The sequence below is a fragment of the Amblyomma mixtum genome, chromosome 9 (assembly GCF_055824585.1).
Source record: "Amblyomma mixtum isolate Tamu chromosome 9, ASM5582458v1, whole genome shotgun sequence".
NCBI lineage: Eukaryota > Metazoa > Arthropoda > Arachnida > Ixodida > Ixodidae > Amblyomma > Amblyomma mixtum.
In genome coordinates, this window is record NC_143020.1 from 114,711,395 (window position 1) to 114,735,450 (window position 24,056).

The 24,056-nt window shown below is 51.2% G+C and overlaps 1 protein-coding gene across 7 annotated transcripts in view; it reads left to right on the forward strand.

The window, feature by feature from the left end:
• Positions 1-24,056, forward strand: part of LOC149330846 (protein kinase C-binding protein NELL2-like) — a 91,897-nt gene that overhangs the window by 13,104 nt on the left and 54,737 nt on the right. Inside the window, exon 1 of one of the 7 annotated variants that reach the window (XM_089561540.1) lies at positions 7,488-7,760. The exons of the other annotated variants lie outside the window; for them this stretch is intronic. The gene's annotated coding sequence lies outside the window, so the exon portion shown is untranslated. Of the gene's footprint in view, positions 1-7,487; positions 7,761-24,056 lie in introns of those variants that run through there. 7 annotated transcript variants of the gene reach the window in all.

The following is a 24,056-nucleotide window of genomic DNA, read 5'->3' on the forward strand; positions in this document are numbered from 1 at the left end:
GTACTGTGCGATGTCAGTGCACGTTAAAGAACCCCAGGTGGTCGAAATTTCCGGAGCCCTTCACTACGGCGTCCCTCATAGCCTGAGTCGCTTTGGGACGTAAAACCTTAATAAACCAAACCAAACTATAGTGTAGATACCAACAGCAGAAAGATACTAAGATAAACCTTTACCCCCCAGATCCCTCTGACATGCGTGCGGAAAAAGCAGCTGAAATCGGTAGCGGTCGTGCTTACAATCGTGTCATGAAATGTGTTTAATGGGAACAAGAGCAAGCTCAGCGCAAGGATGCCGAACACGTACTGGTGATCGAAAACACGCGCTCCGTCGGGACAACCTTCAGTCTGCAGCTCGCCTATCCAGTTACTATACTCCACTGAGTCAAATCAGTAGATCTACATTCTGATGCATAAAATTATCATAGATGATATCGCACGTAACAGGCGACAACAAACGACACGACAGCGCAGAAATCTGCTTAGAAGTGCCGGTTTCCAGTCCGTACACTACCTGGTCGACTACCCTCGGATGTCACGTTAACGAGTAACTGCGCGCAAGATAACCGCAGTACTGTCTGGAAGAGGGAAAATGTGAGTAGTGATGCACAGCACACACCCTCATACGTTAGCTGATGAAGCACAACAACGGCAGAAGCGAACACGGAAACACGCGTTCTACGCGCGGCGCCGGCGCGACCCGCAGTCCCTCGGGCCGCGCGCGCCGACAGATGGCGACTGGTGTCGAGAGTAGGAGCGCGCCCGCAGCCTGCGTGCGAGGGTAAAAAAATCTGGTCTATAAAAGGCGTAGTATCTCTTCCGCGTTTCCCCCCTGCTTTCCGCTTATCTGTGGCGCGCGTTGTCGTCTGCAATGTTGTACGACCGCTCCGTTCTCGCGGCAGCTGGGTGTGGGATTTACTCGTCCTGAAAACATCGTCATCACAATTTATCTGTTTTGCTCGCAGTTCGTTGGCATATTTTGTCAGTCTCGGTTGCGTTCTCTGTATACGTACGGCGCATTTGCGCTTTTGTACGGGTGCAACTGTGAAAAAGGCCTGCGTTTTCTTCCGTCTGCCGTGCTTCAGGATGATGATGTGCTTCAGGACATCTGGTAGCGCCGGTTCGACTTCTTTGTTTTTTCTTCCCTGGTGCTGGCTTGGGTTTCGTTTAGTGAAAAAAGTTTGTTAGCACCACTGTATACACAAAACGAAAGTTCTCGAATAAAAATAAAGTAGTCAACGCAAGAATTGGTCCCAGTGAAAAGCAACCAACAGAAATAAATCTTTCGACATCATATTCGGTTTCTTTCTCGCGACCCGATCGCGTTCTTTTTTTCAAGACCTACTGAACTACAGACCTGCACGCATGGCGGGGTCCTATGGAGCAGCGTGCACCAACTTTCGTTAGTGTTTCCGCCGTTGAGGGCGCTCAATTGACCTGTTCGTCTGCTATGATCATCATCATCGTTTGCCATTTGCTATTTAATACACTTGTTTTGTCTTTCTCTGATATCTTAACGTCAGCAATGAAAAAAGCCATAATAACGACTTTTTTCGCTCTAGAAAAGTATAAAAAACGTCTTCCTTTTTGTCCGCTGTTTCTTTACGCCGGCACCACCGTGCTTAGCATAGATAAATGGATGATAATAATTACGTAGACAAACGACAAAACTGCCTTGTTTGAAATAAAATGATGGAGGAGGCCATTTTCTCAACAGGTTCATACTAGCGCCACGCCGCCTGTAATGTTTTTATCCTAGCGGCAAAAGGCATGAACTAGAACATGCGAGCTGGAGCAGGGTCATTTGTGCAGGTCTGTAGTTTATTTATTTATTTATTGTACCCTCAGGGCCCGAAGGCATTACAGAGGGGAGTGGGAATACATAAAAATTTCAGTCTAAACAGCAACAACAAGAGAAAACAAAAATAAACCAGGAATACATGACAAATTGAAAACACAGGAAGGCAATAAGATTAGAATGCAGTAGGGATATATTAAAACAGTGTGTAGACAGTGAAAGGCAATTTTTATACAGTAATAAACGACACATACTCAGAAAGAAACATTAAGGACTTGACGAAATGCATTGTTATCAGAAATACCTGCGATGTCGTGGGGAAGGTGATTCCAGATGGCACAAGTTCGAGGTATGAATGAGTCATGAAAACATTTGGTGTGACAAGATGGGATTCCAACTTTATGACGGTGATCAACGCGTGCTGATATGTAACATGGTCTTGACAGTAACTTAGGATTGAGAAAGCTGTTGTGGTAAATTTTATGAAAAAGACACAATGAGGCTATTGATCTGCGGTGGGAAAGAAGTGGTAGGGACAAACTTGATTTCATGGCGGTTACACTGCTTGTTCGGTGATAATTAGAAAGAATGAAACGGCATGCGCGGTTCTGCACAGCTTCCAAATCTGAAACAAGTGAATCGATGCCAGGGCTCCAGACAGATGCAGCATATTCTAACTTGGACCGTACCAATGTTTTATAAAGTAATAATTTTATTGAACTAGATGAACGTGAGAAATTTCTGCGAAGGTACCCAAGCATGCGATCAGCGTTATTTATTATGTATTGCTTTTTTTTATTTACCCCTGTGTATGTCCCTTGCAGGAATATACAGAAGGTAGGTACCTCCTCAGCCAGTCAGGAGAGTGCGCTAAACGTGTTCCTCCGGTCTCTTCGTCTGCTTGTCGTCTGTTCGCGGCGTCTATTCCGAAACTATCCCGGAATATAGTTTCGACCGCCTGGGGATCTTTAACGTGTACTGAAATCGCACAGCATACGGGAGCCTTTATGTTTCGCCTCCATCGAAACGCGGCCGCCGCGGACGGGTTCGAACCCGGGAGCTCCGGCTTGTAGCTAAGCGGCCTAACCACTGAGCCTCCGCGCGCGGCGGCAGCTACCGAGAAGGCAATTTTCATTTTCCGAATAGGTGAGGTGCGTTTCTAGTCAGCGCCGAGAATCATGGGAAAGTCGTCTGCTACCGCTACTTCCGGTTCCAACTTTCTCCCCTTGCTCGGTTGCTTCTGGCAGTCGCTGTGTTAATATCGCTTGTTATAATTTATTTGCACTGAAACGTCGCTCATTGTACTGCCTCATTGCAGGACCAACGCGATGTCAGCTATGCTCTGCGTCGTGATGTGTTTTCGCAATAAATGAAACCAAAATAATGTAAATGGTTCGAGGCTTTTTATGCATGTGCAGTGCGATGTGTTGAGGCGCGCGCAGAGTGGCATGTAGGGATAGCTTGCTATCCCCCTGGCAGCTGTGAGGAAAATACATCTATCGTCGGCTAAACTGCGCACGTTTCAGACCTTCGTAATACAGCGAAAAAAAATATATATATAATGACCGACGCGTTGAACTAGCTGAAACACGCGTCAAACAGACTGCCATGCGTACGCAGAACAGCCAGCCTACGCTGGCACATTAAAACCACGACAAACCACGCTTACCTTTCGTGATTGCCCATTTCTGCGCTCGGGACACTTCATACGCAGCAAGCGCTGGTCTTACGATGATGATCTACAATGGGCGAAGTCGCAGCACAAATAAATGACTGACTACTAAACGATGCATGCGTGCACTGTGATCGTTATGCAATAGGCATGGTGTGGTAGAAAATTGGATCTGGAAGTAGCTGGCAGACGATTTTCCCATGATACTTAATTCGCGTTCACTTAGGAAATGCACCTCACCCATCATCATCATCATCATCAGCCTGACTACGCCCACTGCAGGGCAAAGGCCTCTCCCATGTCTCTCCAATTAACCCTGTCCTTTGTCAGTTGCCGCCACTGTATCCCCGCAAACTTCTTAATCTCATCCGCTCACCTAACTTTCTTAATCTAATCCGCCCACCGACGCTCCACCACCCCGTGTCCACCTCTGCGCGAAACACTACTCGGGCTAACAATACGTAGCTCCTTTTCGTTTATGTAGCTCCTTTTCTGTGACGCAATAGCAATCGCGACCAGCCATGCCTTAAAAACGACAAGGAGATTAAATTTTCGTTTAGCAATGCTCAGTTCTTTACAGGAGTCCTTCAATAGCGCTTTTGGTCATGAAACTTCTCCGTAACTCTACGGGAGAGCTTGGTGCGCTGCGCCACTGCGTCGGTATACTGGTATGAGGACACACCGCGATCTATGAATGTTAAGTAGACAATGACCAATTCTGCAGATATGGGTATTAACCAACTAAAGCTATGGCGCCATATCCCCTCTAATAGAAGAATGAACACACATGCTTTCTTTCGCACCTCTACTCGGTTCATCATCATCAGCAGCAGCCTGACTACGCCCACTGCAGGGCAAAGGCCTCTCCCATGTCTCTTCAATTAACCCTGTCCTTCGCCGGCTGCGGCCACCGTATCCCCGCAAACTTCTTAATCTCGTCCGCCCACCTAACTTTCTGTCGCCCCCTGCCACGCTTGCCTTCTCTTGGAATCCACTCCGTTACCCTTACAAATCATTTATTGCTGCTGGCTTCCTTTCCTCACATGCATAACAACCGCCTCACCCGTACTAAAAGAGAGAGCCTTGAGCAAGTGGCCGTACTGCCTCGATATAAAGCGGGGCCGTTTCGCTGCATCCGCGATGGCTGCCTTGACATTGAAACCCTCGTTTTTCATCGCAAGTCCGTAGCCGTCGCGTGGTTTCGCGTATGGTGCGCACATCGGCCGAAAGAGGAAACGGGGTTGCAACGGAGTGAGAAAACGGGCGACGAGGAATGCCGATCACACGCTGCTGCTGGTGCCTGTTGCGGCGATGCGGAACTGCCCAGTTCCGTCTCGTAGCTCCGCAGCGCTCACGGAACTCGAAAGGACGGCGTCTGCCGCCCTACGTCCGCCGACTCTCCCGCGGGGAGGGCTCGAACCGCGCCGGATGCTCGGTGCAGCAAAGCGTTCGCGGCGACACCTGTTGCGCAGGCGGCGACACGAGGAGGTAGGTGACCGGGTGAGATCTAGAGGAAGCTGCAGCTCCGGCTTCTGTGCATTCGTCTAGTAAGTAGCACGCATGAGACTGTGTCGCCCCCTGGATGGGTGCAGTGACCGGCATGAAATTCGTTGCGTGCTCAGCGCTGAACTCGGTGCGGTTGACTCGATCAGCCTGGGAGAACTGCGGTTGACATACGTGCTCGTTTGTATTTTGGGTGTTGGGTTGCCTATCGAATGCGCTGATTAAAAACATCGAATGAAAACTGATTCGTATCTGCATTTTATAACACCTTCAGCGAGCGTCTTTCGTTTATATTAAAAATATTGAATGAAAACTGATTTGTATCTGCGTTGAACACCATCAGCGAACGTCTTTCGTCCATGTTTGAAGAAAGTGAAAGTGAATTGCTCACTCGAGTGTTGCCCCAAACGAATGCGAATACCTGTCTTGCATGGGGCGCATATAAAGTGAAGGTGCCGGGTTTAGAGGCATTTTGGTTTGTCTATACCTCTGAACGGGGGGGTGGGGGGGCGGAGATAAGAAACCTCTCTATCATGAGTAGGAGACATCTTAAGACACAATAGGCTTAGTCAGCAACTGCAGGCAAACACCTACCCACACCCGAGCAGACTTCACCAAGTATACCCCGGCGAATGTAAAGCCTTGTGTAAATTTTGTGAGGAATATAACGACCTATATCCTATATTATGGGTCTGCCAGTAAAGCCCTAATATACCCAAGATTAACCAACCAACGCTCGAGTGGTGGGAGGCAATCCTGTCCAGCTCAGACCCAGGGACTCGGCGTCAGCTTGCTGCTTGGACCTAACAGGCAGCCAAATCCGACGTAATTAAAAGTTTTCTCTGTCCCGGTCTCTATCGGCTTTTGGTAGGTGTTTTACAAAGAAAACGTTGGTTTAAATTTCTCTACGTGAAAAGTCAAACCTCATTTAAAACACGTGACACTAACCACGTTGCACCGCTGATCTCTTTATAGTGGAGATCGTCAGTCTCATGTCGAAACTTCTTCCAGTTGGGCGGTTTATGCAAAATCCTTTCATTGCCGCACGGTGGTATCAAATTTATGAAACATGAAGGTTCAGTATTTTCGAGTTTTATGGTTTTTGATGCGGTAGCATTAGAAGCCCCATGGGGCCAAAATGCATCATCGGTCATAAAATTCGCCCATTGTCTGGTGGAAGGTGACGTCAACAGACCGGAAGTAACGTCACTTCCGGTAAAGCCTGCGAATATTTGGCAATGCAGTTTCAGCAGAAAAAGTCTAGCCCGGCACCGGCGTTCACTTTCTACTTAAACCGTCTATTCTTTGCCTTTTAATCTGCGATGAGAGTTTTGCTTTGCTTGTTTCCGTAAGAGCGAAGAACCGGACTTTGGCCCTCAGCTAAAGACTTGGACGACGGACGCGCGCAGAAAGGGAAAAGCGATGACAAAGCGTATCCACCACTGTCACTCCACAAACAAGGGGCGGAGTTCCGGTCCAGTGGGAACGTGTCGGGCCCGCGGGACTGTCTGCCGCGCAGCACCCGACCGCGCCGAGGAGGGCGCGATTGAGAGTGGTCACTGCTGCCGCGGGGGCTGGGAACACTGACCAGGCCCCGCAGTTGGAAAGGGAGGGGGGGGAGGCTCGGTGGGGTGCCTTTCCGAGCCACCCCGAGCGCAATCACGAAAGTGGAAGCCCAAGGTGACTCTGGTGCAGGTAAAGCCGGGAGGCGGTCTGTCTTGCGTCAAAGCCTCCCGTGAACCCCGAGGAAGCTGGGATACACATGTGTAGATACACAAGAGAGACACGGCCCCATCGAAAGCCGCTAAGACAGCAGCGATGGAGGCGAGCGAGGCATTGAAGAGGGGACGGAAGAGGAGGGCTCGGTACAAAAACAAAAAAAAAAGCCCTGAATTATTCCGCTCATTTCTCTTCCTTTGTCAGTTATCGGGTTGCGCGAAAGAAACCCGTTTATTCAGTTCGCCTCTTTCACACTCCTTCTGGGAGTGTTCCTTTTTTTTTTCTTATCCGAAAAATCTGGACTTCGAAAGAGGCTCATGGAGATTCCGCCTTTTCATTCGGCAAGAGCGCGCTGAATGCCGCGCAGTGTACAGGTTTCCCGGAAGCGACAAGGGCTCCAAAGTCACGCAGCTCAAGCCGCGGAGCCTCGCTCTCCGCGCAAGCATGCAAGCACACACACAAGGGAAGAGAAGGCGACCGGCAAAATCGCGCCCGCGGAGTCGGCGCCTGTGGGGCCCCCGCCCCCTTTGGTACACAGCAAGCAGCAGCCGGCGACGAGGCGCTAGCAAGTGGCAAGCAACGTCGTTGGCCGACGGCGGCGGCGTCGTGTATCGATTCTGTCCAGGTCGCGGCACGGCGCTCGTCTTGATCGATACTTCAGGGAAAGCGTCGCGCATGGCCACCGTCGCGAATGCAGAAGCAGCAGCAGCTGCTGCGGAAGCCGTTGCTCGCTCTGTGCTGCCTACTACTCTGCCGAGCTACCGCCTTCTGCAATCGCTTTCGGCTCCGCGGCTCGGCTCGGCTTGGCTGCGGGATAATAGCCGCTTTGCGCGCGCTTGTGTGGTAAGCCTTTGGTGGCGCGACTTATTGACTGGCGCTCGCCGCGGAGCTTGGCCGCGTGGCGGCGCGGCGAGCGCCTGCCGTGCTGCTGCGGCCGCTAGTTGCATTGGCTGGATGGATTTAACCGCCGCCGCCCGTGGAGGTGGTGGTGGTTGATGGTCGGGGTAGTCGGGTGCCGGTGATGGTTGCGACCAGCGCTGGGTGATCCGGGGCTGCACGGCCGTGCAACAACGTGAGTGTTGTCGATTCGCCCCGTGCATGCGTGGTAGGCTACGAAGAGCGCGGGGAGTCCGTTATACTTGGTTGATGTTTGAGAATTTCAGATGTGGCTAGGTTTTTATTTTCTTCTATCTGTTGCTTTTCCTTGTAGCATGCAGAAGTCTCATCGCGGTGAAGTAGCCGGTGTAGTCGGACAGGAGGAAGACGTTCCGTGCAGCCGGAATCGAATCTTGTTTAAACGGGAAGGGAGGGGAGGGGGGGGGGGTGAATGCTGAATTGCTGAACGCCGGAGATTGCTAAACCGTTTTCGTGCACCGCAGCAATTTGCTCTTTTGCTGCCTCTGACATATTGGGAGTTTGTCACATCAAGGAGGTCGCAGCCTTTACTACCCTAGAAAAATGAAGGTCGACGGAGACAAGCAGCGCACTCACGTGAGCGGCCCACAAACCGTGGTGCATTTAGAGATCGAGACGTGGTTCTTACTGGATCCAGATATAATGAACCACTATTATTCCTACAAGTCACGCACTCGTGCTATTCCCGTATTCTTGCGGTAAGGCACGTTTAAACAACTACCCAATGGGTGTTGAAACTCCCCTGGACGTCCCTGGGGCGTTTGGACATCAGAGGGACGTCCAAGGGAGGTTCAGTGCCTATTGGGTAGGCTCATAGTTGAAAGGTTGCAACCTTTGCACCATTACAGCTCACGGTGTCCGACTGCGGCCGGCATACAACCTGCAGTCAATAATGAGGCCGGTCAGCTTGGCGAAAGCAGGTTAGTTATTTTGAGGTACAGGTTCCTCACACTTCTAAAGGCTCTCAGCTTCGCCTTTTAAAAGGCTATCAAATCTCTTAGTTTAACAAGTCACGTAGTGCTTTCCACTTCTCCGCAAGCCTTTATGTTAACGTCATCAATGGGCCGTGCATCTGATCGGCCCCATAACAGGCGACTGCATGTACCTACAGCAGTTCTTGTAGTACTTCAGGCAAGCTTTTTCAGACAGCGCTTTGTTGGCGGAGACTAGGCAATTCATTGTGTTCTGACATCATCACCCTCGATTCGCACCACCACTCTCCTTTTACTTTCCCTTTCCCTCCTTCCGCAGTGCGGAGTGGCAGGCCAGGGTCACGTCACCACCGACCTCTCCAACTTTCCTTTGATTAAATCACTTTCTTTCTCTCTAGGCGTGTAACAGCCAAGATTCCCACCCTTTTCCTTCTTACCAAGGAAATCAACCCATTAATGCAGCACTAGCTCGCGAAGTGAGCTCAGGCTCTAATGAATACGACAGGCACTCTTGCTGTGTTCGCCGGTACCGAATAGCTTTGCGAACGGATCACAAAAGACTTGGATTTCAAAGTGGAGCTAGCCGCCGTGGTGGCTCAGTGGTTATGGTGCTCGGCTGCTGACCCAAAAGACGCGGGTTCGATCCCGGCCGCGGCGGTCGAATTTCGATGGAGGCGAAATTCTAGAGGCCCGCGTGCTGTGCGATGTCAGTGCACGTTAAAGAACCCCAGGTGGTCGAAATTTCCGGAGCCCTTCACTACGGCGTCCCTCAGAGCCTGAGTCGCTTTGGGACGTTCAATAAAAAGTTCTAGACACTTTATAGAGGGTCTATAGATTTCTGTCTATAAAGTCTATAGACAAAAGTCTATAGGCAATACAAATACCGTAGACAGTCTGTAGACAATCTGTAGATTAGTAGACTCTTGTATAGACTATGAATAGACAAAAAGCAGTATCTATGGGAAGTCAATAGTCAGAAGTCTATTATAGACTGTCTATACACCATAGACCAATCAAAGTGGAGCTCGCTGATGAGGCGTTTTTGTGGTCGTCGATGAAAAGTAGTCTCCGTGCCACTTCCTTGTTTAAGTTCAGGTGGCGCGGGAATGAAGGAGGGGGGCGAAAGTTCGATATAATCGATGTCCACTTTGCTCGTAACGGGAGCGAACGCTTTGGAGGATTGATCGACGCGCAGTCGGCCGGAGCCTCGTCGTCTGCAACGATTCCGGCAGCGGAGTGTGTCTCGCTTCGCGGTGCCTCGATCCGCTCCTGCGAAGCCAGGACGTTCCCGGACACGGCAGTTCCGATGGGCGAGCGGCGGATGATAAATTCCGCATCGCGCGTGCGAGGCCAGCAAAGTGCGCTTCTTTGTCCTCCCGTCGTCCTTGGGCTGGGGTACGGGCGGGCTGCAGAGTGGACAAGGCCGACCAGCTCCGGTATAAACCGCCCTTTGTATGTGACGCCCTTGTATGAACTGCGTTAGCTACGCTTGGCGAAAATGTAAAGCGCCGTAGAAACTGTGGCTTTATTGAAAACTTCCCGGATGTGCTTGGAGAGAAACAAAAGTTGACTACGCCTATGCGGCGCGAGTCTCGAAACTCGGCGATAACTAGCGTAAACGCTGTCAATGTATGGAGTTTCAGAATAGGGGGACCTTATCGGTTAGGGGGATAGGGGAATAGCGAGGTGCCAGTGCGCAGGTGTAGAACAGTAACGCCACTCGGGTTAATGTCCTGCGCATGCGTATACTGGCACCCCGCTGTTCGCCTATGCCCCTAACCAATAGGCTCCCTCTGTTTAAAATTCGCTAGTTTCTTTATAAATATTTGGCCGTTTTCACCCCCTTATTTAATTAACCCTTTCCTTCACATTATGGTCCAAGTGTTCACCCACTCTCACACTGCGGCCGCGCCTTTTCCTTATAGCTAATTATAATAACCCCTACAAATGAACGCCCCCTCTCTATGGCTTCTGCACTGAGGGCGGTCGTCCCTCGAGCTGTGCGGTGGATCAAGTGTGAAGCCTCACCAGTGCGGACAGCGGCACTGCTAGCAGTGACAGTTCTCGCTGTGTCTGACGAGAGCATGACCTGTATCGTAACGGTTAACGCGTCTGACTATACGGATCAGAAGGCTTCTGGCTCGAATCCTGGCAGGCTTGGATTTATTTTATGCGGCTGCGTGTGTTGCGGACGTCCGAGGTGACGATCGGCCGTGGAAAGTTACATGTACAGCTCTGGCTGCAACAAAATAGCGTGCACACTTTGGCAACTAAAGTATTGAGAGGCGAAAGCCGAGGACAATGTGCCGGGACGACTTCCGGTGGTTGTGACGCCGCACCGTTGCCGTGGCTATATCGACGTCCGCGCTATTTGGACGCAATTTCGATATTTTTGCCTATAATTAACTAATTAATCTACAGTCATCAAACTTTGCTTCTAGGTTCATTTTTTCCTCCTCTATCTGAAGCAATCATTGGTTTTCTTCTATCTTTTTTAGTTCGCGAGTTAAACGCGTGTGACACGCTTTGTTAACGGACGACAGTATGAGCCAATAAAGACTTTCGCCTTATTACGTCCAGGCGGCTTGTCACGCACAGTCGTCGTCGCTGTTATCGGTGATCTCCTGCACCACGATTACGGGACCCGTGGACGAGTTGTCGTTCTAGCCTCGTTCACTGAATGATACACCCCCTTGAACTTGCGCCCCCTACAGTGCGGCCGCGGGCACCGAGTATGCCTAACCCGTGTCTTCTCCGGGTTAGCGTTGATGGACCTCGTGCAGGCCGCGCGCTATTAGTCCGCCCTCGATTCCGCAGCCGCAATGGGTGCAATTTGGGAGGGGCCTTATTTCTCCTCTCTTCAGCAGTGCGCACGTATGCGTCTGCAGCCCTGTCGTCGTCTGCGGCCTCTTGCTACCCCATTGGTGCGAAGAGGGAGCGGGGAGAAGTGGAGCTTGTTATGCGGCCTTCGGCCATCGGCTGTGTTCGTCTCACGCGAACCCTTAAGCCGCTCTGAAAAGAAGCTTGCTCTAGATGCCACTGCCCGTGCAAGAACCCCAGGTGGACGAAATTCTTTCGAAGCCCTTCCACTAACTCTTTCTCTCTTCCTTCTTTCACTCCCTGCTTAATCCGTTCCCTCGCGGCGCGGTTGATGTCAGCACCGAGAAGCGAGACAGTTTACATGGCATTTCCTTTCCTTAATAACCTTTTTTTTTCTCTCTCTCGAATAGCCTGATTTGCGTTAAACATAAGAAGAATGGACGCTAGCAAAGAGATTGGATGACGCGAGACTTTCAACCGACTGTATTTCGGCGAAGATCATATGTAAAATCTTCAGCGATGATTGCGCGCAAAACATGCCAGTTCCCATGAAAAACAATAAGCGCGACGCCCGCCGTGCTGTAATAATACCCCTCGATTTTACCATTGCAAGGATGACAGTGTTCTCAGAGAGCGGAGTGCACTTTTTGTGCTTTCTGCAACGGAACACGGCCGGAAAAAAAAAAGGAGACATTCTACAGTGTGTCTCGTGTGCCCTACCCAAATGGAATCGCACCAGCTCGCCCGGAAACATCCCGTCCTGCTTTGCGCATGTGTGGTACCATTGCTCAAGGTTTTATGCGTAATCTTCACTCGGGTGTAATGAGTTGAAAGCCCGGCTTCCTCCTGTGTTCATTACTGCGTCTTCGTCCCTTATTTGTGTACTGAGTGACCCACCCTTCTGAATCGTCTGCAGTGTATAGAGCATCAGAAGTTTTTAGTACGCTGTTGTGATTCGGTCCTCTATTGCATTAGAACTGCAGGATGGAGAAGAATTAAAGGAGCGATGGCACCAGCGTTTTCTGCTTAACGCGGCGGGTAATGTAGGTTCCGATGTTCGGCTTACCGGAAGCAGCGCGACAGCGCGTATCGACGTTGCGTGCGGCGATCAATACAGCGCGAACACCTTTTTGGCGCGCTTGCGGATCGAGGGACAGACGCTTTCCGTTAATTCGTTTCCGAGGACGTGTCGTGCATGGTCTTCGATCCAGGCACGTCTGGTGCGAGGTGCATGCGCGGGGTCCGACGTGAATTATAGCATAGAGCTGGCTGGGGTGTATACGACATATGTATGCACCAGCGACGAGGACTAGGGCATGTCTGCGCGCGTGTAGACGAGAATGGTTTTTGCAGGCTTTTACTATGGTGGGGAAGGAGGGCGTGGAATTATTTTCTGCATTGCCTTTCTGCACCGACTTCTGCTCCAGCGTTTGTGGTAACTTTCCGCATCAGTTTGCTGCTCCAGCTTGCTTCTGCACCGTCATTCTACAAAGGCATATTTCACCGGCATTCTACAAAGGCATTCCGCACCGACATTCCGCACCGACATTCCGCACCGGCATTCCGCACCGGCATTCCGCACCGGCATTCCGCACCGGCGTTCCGCACCGGCGTTCCGCACCGGCGTTCCGCACCGGCATTCCGCACCGACATTCCGCACCGACATTCCGCACCGACATTCCGCACCGACATTCCGCACCGGCGTTCCGCACCGGCGTTCCGCACCGGCGTTCCGCACCGGCGTTCCGCACCGGCATTCCGCACCGGAATTCCGCACCGGCATTCCGCACCGGCATTCCGCACCGGCATTCCGCACCGGCATTCCGCACCGGCATTCCGCACCGGCATTCCGCACCGGAATTTCGCACCGGAATTTCGCACCGGCATTCCGCACCGGCAGAACAGGTCACCGGCGGCGCCCTGTCAGAGTGGCGTACTGCGTGTTACGGGGAAAATGCGCCTGATGTATCAGTGAGGTTAGGAGCTTATCAGGGGCAAACAGGGCGACTGAAGGTCAGCGGGAGAGGCTTCTGCGATCGACGAGACGGGCACCGTTCCTGAGGTTACTTAATACTGTCTGCGCTGTTGCACATCAGCGATGACTTCGAACCGCAGTAGCGGCGCTTCGGTCGCTTCCGGGTCGACTCTTCCGGCGAAGAAGGTGCGCACACAGACGCGACCTTCCCAGAAGCGTCGCGCCATTGGCCCCGCCTGACCTCTCCGACGGCTCGTATTCCGTCGAACGCGTGTGCACTGTACATATACACGCTCTCGAACATGCACGCGCAACCGAGGAAGAAAAAAGAGAAAAGCGGTTCGCGGAGCTCCATGCAGAAGCGTCGACGTCTCCTTCGCGTGTGGCGATGATTTATACGCTCGGCCAGCGAGGAATGTGCGCGCGGTGGCGTTGCTTCGCGTCATTTGCTGTTCCCCGCAGCAGAGCGCATGTCGGGGAGGAAGGTGCGTCGGCTTATGGATTCGCAAATGGCATGTGCGGGAAATCGCTTCGCCCGGACCCTTTTTTTCCGCGTGTCGCTCAGTTCCCGTTACAATACTCGCTCGACGTCGCTAAGTAGAAATAACCGTCTGTTGTAGCCATCGGACTCTCCTCCCGGTAGTTTAATAGTTTAATCGTGCCCTTCTGTAGTCTTGTCTGAAGTAATGGCCGCGCCTCGCATTATTTCGATCCCAGTGAGAGCAGCAGTATTGTGTGAAGGCCGGCGGAGATACTCTGAGAAGTACAGTGAACCGAATTTCCATTATGCACCGTATTTGCTACAAAAAAATAACAGGTATGCAACAGCTGTATCGTACCGGGACTCATCTATGGGGCAGAAACGTGGATGCTAACGAAGCGGGTTCTGCGTAAGTTAAGGACAACGCAGCAAGCTATTTAAAGAAAAAGGATAGGTGTAACGTTACGAGATCGGAAGCGGGCGAAGTGGGTGAGGGAACTAAAGCGGGTAAATGATATCCTAGTTGAAATCAAGAGGAAGAAGTGGGCTTGGGCAGGGCATGTAATGCGAAGGCAAGGTAACCGCTGGTCCTTAAATGAAATTAAGTTTACGGGGATACGGTGGCCGCAACTGGCAAAGGTCAGGGTTAATTGGAGAGACGTGGGAGAGGCCTTTGCCCTGCAGTGGGCGCAGTCGTAGTCAGGCTGATGATGATGACGATGAAACCAAACCAGCCGACACAGCTCGCCATGCGTACTTAGCTGCATGCGGCGGCGGTGCCGTATGAAACATCACCGGAGTCGAGCTCCCGCTGCTTTCGGTTGGTTATCTGGCGTGCTTTTCGGCGGCTTTGGAAGTGTGCGTGTTGTTGCTCAATTTTCTGACGACTCCGCGCGTAAGATAACGGCTCGCCTAAATGCTTCCGCGAACGATCGCCCGTGTTCGGGGATGCACGACTAGCCGCGCGGCTGGAGAAGTTTCGTTTTTACGAGGTAAAGTGCGCGGTCGAGGCAGTGATGGCGCCATAGTGCGGGCAGGAGAGATCGAGCGGCCGTGGTGAGGAGCTCCGTTCTTATCAGGCTTATCTGAGATTCTCGCGTGGCTCTCGCGGAGAGGAAGGGGAACGTGGAGCCCGTTGGCGCAGTGGCGGTGGCCGCAACTGCCTATGGCTTGTGACGGCTCAAACGCCGCCAGAACTCAGTACACTTTCTGCCCTATCGCCGTTGACCTCGTTTTTCCTTGCTTTTTCGGGTTTGTAGCCGGGATTGCCAAGCCTCGCCCTGGCTGGGAACCGCGTATTGACGCGGTAGCTTTAGGGGTCCAGTTCACCGGAGAACCCGGCGTCGTAGTTGGCATGACGCGAAAATCGGATTGGTCGAGAGGATCGTGACGTCACACGTGGAGCTGAGGAATTGGAAAGTGATTAAAATGTTAGATAAATTGACTCGCAACGTGACTCAAACGTTATTATGCCATGTATGAATGTGAAGTAAATTAATTATGGTGAGAAGAAAATTGGGCCAACTAGATGGGGACTGAGCCTGTGACCCTTGGGTCACGAATCAAACACGCTATCTCCCGACCATGCATCAAGTCAGTTCGTTCGGCTTCGTTAAAGTTAGGCCGTGCGTGTCTTGTCCTACAGTGTCCGTGTCTGCTAAGTGATACTCAAAGAGGACACCAGGCTGCTGAAGGGAGCCATTAAAAAGAGCCTTCGACTTAAAAACGATGACAACCCGTAAGTAACGACATCACAAGTTCGAACCGAGTGTTGGTGAGGCTTTTAAATCGTATTTTCTCGGCGACGAATTCCAACTCCAAGTTTACTGAGTTCCAAGTTTACTGTGAACAACAATTGCATGGATTCTTCTGAGTCTACGCCCCGCTGCGGTGGCTGAGTGGTTACGGCGCTCGGCTGCTGACCCGAAAGACGCGGGTTCGATCCCGGCCGCGGCGGCCGAATTTCGCGATGAAGGCGAAATTCTAGAGGCCCGCGTACTGTGCGACGTCAGTGCACGTTAAAGAACCCCAGGTGGTCGAAATTTCCGGAGCCCTTCACTACGGCGTCCCTCATAGCCTGAGTCGCTTTGGGACGTTAAACCCCAATAAACCAATACCTAAACCACGATCTCCTGAGTCTCCCTTTAATTGAAGTACGCAGGAACTATATTCAGTCCGTTCTGTCGCGGCTAGGGACTTTTCTGGGTCTCTGTACAAGACTTCAAAATGGAAGAAACGCGTAGCGGCAGCTTTATGAGCAGCCTTCGCGTACTGCGCATGTAGGCGCGCGTGCTCGAGCGGTACGCGTAGTCATACCTAACGTGTTTTGGTCACGTTCGCTCGGTTATGTTCGGCTCGCCAGCGGCCGATGCGTAAGCGGACGTGACCAGGCCGAGCCGAGGAGATGGCTTCCGCCGAAAGAAGAAGGAAAAAGAAAACCATTTCGATTCGTTCCCGTTGAATCCCTCAGCCGTACACAATGCTGGGGGCGAGCCGCCATCCATGCATGTTGTGACGGCTGAGTCGTGTGTCGTGTAATGAGGCTCGAGAAACGCGCATTATCGCTTCGTGCCACTCGTCTTGATTTGCGAGTCAAAGTAACGCGAGTGTAATTGGCGAATGCCAAATTTCGCCTTCAGATATAGTGTGAAGACAGAGCTTTACGGAGATTCTAATTACAGAAAAGGGCTGATAAGGGGCTGGTGCATGCTGAAAGTGGATGTTAGAGCGCTAAGACAAGACGTTTCCCTCTTCCCCTGTTGTCGCTGCTATATATACTTTCCATAACAATTACAACCCCCTTTGGGCTCACTATGGCGTCCATATAAAGGGATATTATTTACCAATAGCTATACTGGGACATAGCGGCATCGCAGTCAATCGCCGCGCGGACTGCTCAACACGACGGCGATTGTGTGTCCATCCCCATTTCGAGCGCAGACGCAGCGGGTAGGCTTCACGCACTAATTGCGCAGAGATCACGTTTGCCTCTTGGAACTCCGGTCAGTTTTCCAATTCACGTCCTCTGTCCTTGGACTCTGACCTGAAGTTCCGGCTCCCACCTGGCCTACCACAACGTGAAGCAACTCTGCTACGTGTTCCGTGGCTTGGTGTATAGCTTTCAACAACATATTACTTCTTCCTAATCGAGATGGCTAATAACTCTGCATCTGCCATCTGGGTGCGACGAGGCTATAGCCCATATTCTTTTTTAATGTCCCGCATACAGTGCCGAAAGGCAGTCTCTCTGCCACGCGCTGGAGCGTCTATAGATCCACGCCCGCTGACTGAGATGATTCTCGGCCACTGGTCGCGGTGATCGTTGGTGGTGAACGCCTCCAAGACACTGCTCCGCTTCTTGCGAACTTCTGACCTGCACGATAGGCTGTGACTGTACCTCACTCTTACTGATTCGCATACTGACTTAATTTTCCTGTTACTCCCATTTCTCCCTTGGCTTTTGTATCCCCTCATCCCTTTCCCCCTCAGTGCAGGGTAGCAAACCAGTTTCTTCTTGCCGTTAACCTCCCTGCATTTCCTCTTGCTCCTTCTCCTGCTCCTCCTTGGTTGCAGTTCTATTTATTGCGACTGCTCGGAGTGCTTCGTGCTGTTGAAAAATTTTGGTTTCAAAAACTGGACAAACACCGGGGAGAAGTCCTTGAACGAGTTTTATTATTACTTATTGCGTCCAGTCAGGTATCGTGACTGAAAAGAAGTGCAGCAACTGACGGGAATTTTGTAGCAGAAGCTGCATTGGCCACGAACTTGCGATTTCGCTGTGGCGGTGCTCCGAGGAGGCACAGAGACCGACCTTGAGCCGTTGCCTAGCAACCGCCGCAGCTGGCAGAGGCCGCTAACGCGCGCTCGTCGCGCCATCTGGCGTGACGTCACACCGCGCGCTTCGATCACCGCGGAGCCGCCGCCGCCGTTTGTTATGACGTCACACCGCTTGCCTCGTTGTTGTGGTCGCTTCGCCAGCTGTGTTGCATGTCTAATAACTAGCTTTCGCTACGCATATCCTGGCATAGCCGAGCTAAGCCACTTTCAGTGTTTTTTTTTATTTAGTCAGTGACATCATTCCTTCGCTTCCTGTATGTAATACCAACTGCACCTGTGCAATAGAATGTTTATAACGGCACTTCGCTCGAACGTTACCACTCGTGTTAACTGTGCGGGAAATGCAGCAGACTTTATTGGAAAGCTTCTTCCGTAAAAAAAAAAAAAAATTGGCAGTGGCTTAGCTCTGGTTAAGCCCGGATATACAAGCGAAAAGCTGCAGTTGTGCTTTGTTTGACGTCATGGCTGTCGCAGTTCGCGCACAACGCACTGGGAGCACCACGATAACGGTGTGGGCAAGCGCATTATATAGCCCTCCTTCCACATGCGTAAACACCGGCTACAACGAATGGTCAAACGGTGGCGAGGAGGCGAGCGCGCAGTAGTAGCGGCGGTGAGGAGGCGGCGCACATGCGCAGTAGCACGCGGCTGCGCCGGAAGGTCAGGCAGTGGAATAGTGAATGGCCAATTCTGCATATATGGGAATTAACCTATTACGCTATCGCGTTTTTTTTTCATAGTAGAAGCGTCTGTAGTGAAAAGGTAAGGGACTATTATTTCCAACAATAAATATAGAAAAAGCAGACAGTGTTGTTTGTCCGGCAACAAAGGATGCACTAATGGCAGAGAAAATTACATTAAAAATTTTTTTTTCCCGCCGATCGATTACACGTGTATACACGTGTATACACCGCGACGTGTATACACCGAAAAGGACTCCGTGATCGCAGTTTTGAAGCGAATGATGGTTTAGCCTCGCCTCTGGGATCCGCATAAACAATAACAAAAACTTTCGATACACACATAGTGTATACAGCATACAGGGTGTTTCACCTAAGACTTTCTGCAATTTTTAAAAATAAGCTATTTGAATTAGATGCGCCCTTTTTCTGGCATAGCATTGTCAGTGGTGTAGTACATCATAATGCAGCTAAGACGTGCTAACTAGCAGGCTTGTTAACCAATATTTAATAGTTAACTTTTAAACTATTACCGTTGGGTTCCTTAATTATTGAGAGGCATGCAGCCCACCGTAAGTGATGTCCATATCCGTTTTTAGAATTTCGAGAACGCAATTATCCTCGGCGCTGTGGCCCAACAAATTTCGCCTACATCGCGCCAAAATACATGCGGTTTGAGAAGCTTGCAGGCAAAGCAACCTCTCCAGTGCACGTAACTCGTCGAAATAGCCAAAATTTGTTGGGCCACAGCGCCGAGGATAATCGCGTTCTCGAAATTCTAAAAACGGATATGGACATCACTTACGGTGGGCTACATGCCTCTCAATAATTAAGGAGCCCAACGGTAATAGTTTAAAAGTTAACTATTAAATATTGGTTAACAAGCCTGCTAGTTAGCACATCTTAGCTGCATTATGATGTACTACACCACTGACAATGCTATGCCAGAAAAAGTGCGCATCTAATTCAAATAGCTTATTTTTAAAAATTTCAGAAAGTCTTAGGTGAAACACCATGTATATTTGTGAAATCGGCCGATGATGGCGACGCCTGCCTTTCTTTTTTTTCTGCCTTATGAATGCTTCGTTTTCAGCGAGTATATAGCGTTTTTGTGGTCATAACGCGGTAAACGTCACTTTAGTAACTGTACGGAAGTACTTGTATACTTCTGTAAAGAGTATATGTTATCAGTACACTTGAAATAAGAATGAAATTTACTGTTTTGAAAATTTAGTATTTACTGTGTACACCAGAGGAGCAGGCACAGTAACTGAGGATGATTACGATATATTTAAAGTAAAATTTTTATCTTCGTCGTTTCTGCGCTGCATTGTTTCTATACGAATCCCCAGAGCCCCGCTGGAGAAAGACTACAGTGCTCGTTAGTTGGCGGTGCGGTCACCTTGAACTCGATCGCTTTCGGCACCGAGTACGGCCGTTCGCCACCCACGCTCGATTGTCCTCAGGTGTTCCACCACGTCATGTTTGCATTCGGTCTTTATTTTCGCTTTTATTTATTCACTTATTTTTTTGGAGCCCGCTTACAACTTGCGATCAGCGAGGCATACACTCGCGCCTGCATTCAACAGCAGTGCGCACAGCTGGTTCGAACCGGCTGCCTCGCACGGCTGCCTCTGGGCTGTCGCGTCTCGTATAGCTACTCGGCTTTCCGACTGTTTCCTCCCTGCCGGGGCGAAAAGTCCCGCTAAGTTCCCCGTCGAGTGATTACGGCGGCCCAACGCGGCGCGGAAGCGTTGTTCGGGAAGGTCAAAGGGCGCGACCTCCCCGTACTCTCGTCCGCCCCGTTGTCCCGTTTCCATACCTCCGCGTACGTCTGCGTCGTGTTAGTAGGGATGAGGGCAAGCCGGCAAGTCGTTTTTTGTATGTTTGGTTTTGTTTTTTTCCTTCAGCGTGCGAGTTGGCAACATGGGTAGATGCTGGCAGTGTCCTGGTCCGCTCATACGCACACATGTGCAAAGAAATGCAGTTGAACATCGTTATAACGATGTTGAAGGGGCCCGGTGATTACTTCGCTATAGCTGTATCTTCGTAATAGCCCGTGTTGATTGAGCTTCCAAGGGAAATCGTTATATCCATTATTTCGTTATAAACCGTTTCTTTGTAACGAGATATACGACCGTAATACTATAGCAATATTTTTTTTTTTGTAGCGAGAGCTACATTACCCGCAGTCTCGCCGTGTCGCTGTGGCTGTCGGTCGCCAGTTCTGCGCATGCGCGAGGAGCCGAGTGACGTCAGAGCCGCGCAGCTGGTGCGCCGTTGCGCCGACCGCGGAGCAGACGCCGCTCGTCTCCGACCGAGGAGAGCCGAGTTGCCATGAAGATAAGCAAAACAACTTGACGTAACCAGGGATATATACCTCTCGCTACGTATATCCTGGCATAGCTGAACCAAGCCACTGCCATTTTTTGTTTCTTCCGTTACTGTTAGACCTCACCACATCACAGCTTCCTCGAGGCGTTGAGGAAGTCGACCATGCACCAAATAGTCCGCGGTGTCTGTCCCCTTTTAACGACACCTCGAAAGCTCCTAGTGCAGCGAAGTGTATAGACGCTTTACAGCGTGGGAGCATGGACGCCGCCATATTTGGTCACATGACCATTCCGCCATCGCTGGCCTTCGGGCCTTCTCGTTTCGACGGCTGCCGGCGCGCTGGTGCCCGGCTGCAAGACGCTTCTCCGGCTCTCGCTGTGGATAACGAGCTGCCGGAGGCACGAAAATTTCTTGTGAGTGCGCATAGAACGTGTTGGTGCTGGAAAATGTTTGCTTCAACCAGCTGACTTACTTGTCTCCTTCAGACTGCCGGCATCGGCTCGAATGTGTCAACAGACTGCGGTCAGCTACCTGCGCGTTCATATTTATTCAATCAATTCACCTTGTAACAATATTTGTGGACCGCATAACTTGTTGTCGAACTGCAGATTACAAGCGGGCCAGTGTCTGCAAGCGTGCTTTGTAGAGCTCCATATTTTTGCCGAATGGAGGAATATGTGTTCACAGCTATCAAGAACGCTCGCTGCTCAGCACTGTGCACGCGACTTACAGCCGAACGTCCGCGTGCGTGTGATGGTCGGCCGATAGTCCAGATATTTACTTTATCCTCTGTTAACATTCCTGCTTGCAAAGGAAGAGTACGGATGTTTTTCAAGGACCTCTTCAGAAGCTCAGCGACGTTCGACCGTGCTCTCTTGCTAAGTAAAACTGAAAACTGCTCGGAGTTCAGCACCCGCAGATGTCAGCAGTCGGAATAAGCTGGAATATTCGAAGTCCTGTAATGATAAATTTCACCGCTGTCCCGTGCATTAGAGCACTTCTGTAGAGCTTTGCACTGGGCGACAGAATTGCATGACGAAACGCCTCCTTTGAGGACTTTTGCGAACGCCCACTCGCCGCTTCCACCGTGCTAGCGTTAAGTAGGCGCGACAGATTAGTGAGCACCGTGCCGACGCCAAGGAAGCACTTATTGCAAAGGTATGAAAAAGCACCAATCATTCTATGTATTGGATCAGTGTTTGTCGAAGGTGAGAAAGGTTACAGGCATACGTACGCTCGTTCTGCAATTCCCGCAGCTACTGCTGGCGCTGAATTGAACTGGCGCGCGGCGTTTGTGATGTTTATTGTTTTCGTGGAACAACACATTACCGTTCTGTTCTGCTTGGAAGCAGCATGAACTCGCAAGACATCTCCTCCAAAAACGGCGGTAATTGCTTCGCGGTTTCGTTTATGTAACAAGCGCGTCTATTTTTCCGACACTACACCGCAGGGATATGAGATCTAGATATTAATTCAACAAACAGCTAAATTCAACAAACAGCTAACTTAATTCAACAATACGCATGACATCCGTATCACAGCTGGGTTGTCACTTGACGTTCGTACACAAGCTGCGCAACAACGTTTCGAACTGGGCGGTGATGCTGCTAACGCCGGCTTCGAAGGCCAGAAGTGGCAGACCTCCTAGTGGCGGCATCTGTCGTGGACAGAGCAAACTGCTCTCTGTAAACGGTCTATATGCGCAGCGCTCCCAGGAACTGCGTGCTTCGGGACGAGAGAAAAAAAACTCTCTTTCGGAGGGAACAGGTAACCCGGAGTGTGTCGTCGCGGTCGTCTCCGGGGGGGGGGGGGGGGGGGGGGGGGGTGAACGTGCTCATATGTTTCGCGCGGACGGCGCTGATAGCGTTCGTTTGCGCGTTCGCCGCGGCCGATAACGCGCACACAGAGTGGCCTTTTCAGCATGGTGCCGGATCCCCCTGTCGGCTCGCCGAGGGCACGGTCTTCGGAGAACGGGGGGGTACTGGTGGTACGGGCGGCTTTTTGATCTCGCCGTCCACAGCATGGGAGAGGATCTCCAGCTGCGCCCGAGAAAGCCGAGAAATTGGCGCTGCGTGCCACCCATTGTGTTTCGTCTTCGTCAGTCTTTTTCCCTTAAACCGGCCGGTCCAATCCTAGATCTGCTTGCGTTGGCAGCTAGGCCTTTCTGGCCCGGTTTTGTTTGGGTCGTTGTTCCGTGTGTTCGAATTCCTGACCAGATTGTGCGCGTACATACGTCCACTGCCGGCATTTGGTGCTCGCGCGCAGCCCAGAGCGCACTTATTGAGCGAGCAATATGCAAGGTGGCGACATCTGGAGGATGCTTCCGAGTCCTGTGCAAGTCGCTGTTGAGCACGATTCCTGCGCATGGACGGGGCTTACTAAGAGTACAGCGGGGACGAATTGAAATTATCCTGTATCGCTATACACTCTAATCAGAAAGGAGTAAAAAAAAGTGAGTAAACTGTCATTTAGCGCACTCCGTTTTATAAAAGGGAGTGCGTTAAATGACAGCTCACTCTCTTTTTACTCCCATATAGGCGTATTTGTGTTTGGAGTGTAGAGCACCACGCTGTAGTGGTGCCCTGGCAACGGAGCATTTATAAGCTGGAAGAGACCGAGAAACGCAATACAGGTCTCGCCATTCGCGGCCGATTTCGCACTGTGCGCCAATCGGCTAATAGCTGTGGTTTTAGCAGACTGCTTTTCAAGAAATGGGAGGCGCAGTAGCTGTCTCATTTCTCAGTGGGCACCTCAACCGCGCCGCGAGATAAGGCAGGAACGCGAGAGTGAAAAGAAGAAAGGAATAGAGGTGCGGTATAATGAACGGCTCCGGAGTAATTCAATTCCGACCACCTGGGAATCTTTATCGTGCACTAACGTCGCACAGCACACGGGGCGCCTTTTTCGCGTTCCGCCTTTATCGAAACGCGGCTGCCGTGGTCGGGTTCTAACCCGGGCACTCGAAGACAACCCCGACTCTGCGACCCACGTCGGATTCCGTCGTTCGGAAAGAAGAGGGAAGACGTTTTCGTATCCCTCGTCCGGTGTTCGAAGCGTAGAGTGCATGGACGTTTCGTGCAGTCTCGCACGCGCATGTTTTCCCCTACCCCATCAGCGCAGTTAATGGGACCAATATTGGAAATGTATCGGCAAAGGACGGTATACGAAGGACCAGATTTTAACCATCGATTTGCGATATTGGGCCGGTTGCCTGTGCTGCTTGGGTATCGTCTCGCACTTGAACGGCCGCCGCGGTGGCTCAGCGGTTATGGTGCTCGGCTGCTGACCTAAGAGATGCAGGTTCGATCCCGGCCGCGGTGGCTGGAATTTCTTTGGAGGAGAAATTCTAGAGGCCCGTGTACTGTGCGATGTCAGTGCACGTTAAAGAACCCCA